We start from the raw sequence: 2745 nt of genomic DNA, 5'->3' as shown, positions 1-2745 counted from the left end.
CTCTCCTCTCCTCTCCTCTCCTCTCCTCTCCTCTCCTCTCCTCTCCTCTCCTCTCCTCTCCTCTCCTCTCCTCTCCTCTCCTCTCCTCTCCTCTCCTCTCCTCTCCTCTCCTCTCCTCTCCTCTCCTCTCCTCTCCTCTCCTCTCCTCTCCTCCTTTCTCTCTCCTCTCCTCTCCTCCTTTCTCTCTCCTCTCCTCTCCTCCTTTCTCTCTCCTCTCCTCTCCTCCTTTCTCTCTCCTCTCCTCTCCTCCTTTCTCTCTCCTCTCCTCTCCTCCTTTCTCTCTCCTCTCCTCTCCTCCTTTCTCTCTCCTCTCCTCTCCTCCTTTCTCTCTCCTCTCCTCTCCTCCTTTCTCTCTCCTCTCCTCTCCTCCTTTCTCTCTCCTCTCCTCTCCTCCTTTCTCTCTCCTCTCCTCTCCTCCTTTCTCTCTCCTCTCCTCTCCTCCTTTCTCTCTCCTCTCCTCTCCTCCTTTCTCTCTCCTCTCCTCTCCTCCTTTCTCTCTCCTCTCCTCTCCTCCTTTCTCTCTCCTCTCCTCTCCTCCTTTCTCTCTCCTCTCCTCTCCTCCTTTCTCTCTCCTCTCCTCTCCTCCTTTCTCTCTCCTCTCCTCTCCTCCTTTCTCTCTCCTCTCCTCTCCTCCTTTCTCTCTCCTCTCCTCTCCTCCTTTCTCTCTCCTCTCCTCTCCTCCTTTCTCTCTCCTCTCCTCTCCTCCTTTCTCTCTCCTCTCCTCTCCTCCTTTCTCTCTCCTCTCCTCTCCTCCTTTCTCTCTCCTCTCCTCTCCTCCTTTCTCTCTCCTCTCCTCTCCTCCTTTCTCTCTCCTCTCCTCTCCTCCTTTCTCTCTCCTCTCCTCTCCTCTCCTCTCCTCCTTTCTCTCTCCTCTCCTCTCCTCTCCTCTCCTCCTTTCTCTCTCCTCTCCTCTCCTCCTTTCTCTCTCCTCTCCTCTCCTCCTTTCTCTCTCCTCTCCTCTCCTCCTTTCTCTCTCCTCTCCTCTCCTCCTTTCTCTCTCCTCTCCTCTCCTCCTTTCTCTCTCCTCTCCTCTCCTCCTTTCTCTCTCCTCTCCTCCTTTCTCTCTCCTCTTTCTTTCATTCTCTCTCTCCTCACTCCTTTCTTTCCCCTCTCCATTCTTCCTCTGTCTCCTCTCTCTTCTCTCTCCTCTTTCTCTCTTATCTCCTTTCTTTTTTCTCTCCTCTTTCTTCTCTCTCTCCTCTCCTCTTCCTCTCCCTATCTGTCTCTCTCCTCTTTCTCTCTCCTCCCTCTCTCTGTTTTACTGTACTTGCCCCCTCTCGGTAGGAATTGGAAGGCAAATGATGCTTTCAAGGCTGGAAAAGCTTTCTCTGATTAAAGAGGAGTCGCTGACCTTTAGGTAAATTCAGACTTGGGACACTTTATATTTTATTTGGGAGTTTGGGGTTGGATTAATTTAAAGAAGAAAAAAAACCTTTTTTTTTTGGTTGTTTTTTTGGTTGTTTTTGGTGTGTGTTTATTTGGTTGTTTGAATTGTTGTTGTTGTTGTTGTTGTTGTTAATATATCTGCACTTGATTGCCAACAAAAGCTGAGGGAAGGAGGGAGGGAGAGGGAGGGAGAGGGGGGGGAGGAAATAAATGAACATCTACCAAAGATGATCACTTCAAAAGGTGGCAACTCCTAGAACCTAAACCCAACCCCCACCCACAGCAACAGCAGCAGCAGGAGGAGGAAGAAGCATCCAAACAGCCTCAGCAAAACGATGCCCTTGGACCTCTCCTGCTTGCTTTGAAGATCTCCCAAGGAAATAACAACAGCAGCAAAAGGTCTTTGATGTTCTGGTTCTGGTTTTCCCTCACCTGTAGACGTGGGATAGTTGTTGGCTGCTTGGAACTGTTCCCTTTCTCCCACACCTCAGTCAGGAATTGCTGTTGTCAGCTTCTCCCCCTCGCCAGCCTTTCACCCCAGCTCCTCCTCAGTCTTCCTCCCTTGCCCCATCTGCATCAGGGACTTGAAGTTCTGTCCTGACCAGAGGTTTCTTGGCTCTGGTTTCTTGCTTTGGTTGGGGTTTGTTTTGCCTTCTCCCACTCTCCCTCCCCTCCTCCAATGGAAACCAATCCTGGGACTCGCTGGGAGCTTTGTGGAGCTGCTCCTGAAGGACTCAAGGACTTTGAGCTGGGACTGCTTTGACTCTTCTCTGCTCCATGCCCCCCTCTCTAGAGCCACAGCCAAGGAGTGGGAATGGCTTTGAACAGACACTTGCAGCAGGTTCTTTCCTCACCCCCATCCCTTCCCCCCAACCCTGCAACTGATTTGTGGCCACTCCACCACCTCCCCTTGCACCTCCAGAAGCTTCTCAGGCTTTGGGTTGGAGTTTTGGTAGCTCCTGCTGGGCAGATGATAGAATTTTGGGTTCTGGTTTGGTTTTTTTCCTCTCTTCATTTCTTTAACTCTTTTTATTTGTTGGTTTTGTTTTTTTTAAGCAGGATCTAGAACCAGGAACAAAAACTTTGAGTTCTATTTTCCCCCTTCTCATTTTTTTTTATCCCTTTAATTGTTTATTTAAGCAGGATTTAGACTCTGGAACTAAAAACTTTGATGTTTGAGTTCTTTTTTTTCCCCTTCTCATTTTTTTAGCTATTAAATTGTTGCTTTTTTAAGCAGGATTTAGACTCTGGAACTAAAACTTTGATGTTTGAGTTCTGTTTTTTCCCCTTCTCATTTTTTTAGCTATTTAATTGTTGCTTTTTTAAGCAGGATTTAGACTCTGGAACTAAAAACTTTGA

The sequence above is a fragment of the Pogoniulus pusillus genome, chromosome 40 (genome assembly GCF_015220805.1).
Source record: "Pogoniulus pusillus isolate bPogPus1 chromosome 40, bPogPus1.pri, whole genome shotgun sequence".
NCBI lineage: Eukaryota > Metazoa > Chordata > Aves > Piciformes > Lybiidae > Pogoniulus > Pogoniulus pusillus.
The sequence above is the reverse complement of the archived record's forward strand: the minus strand, read 5'-3'. Positions refer to the sequence as shown.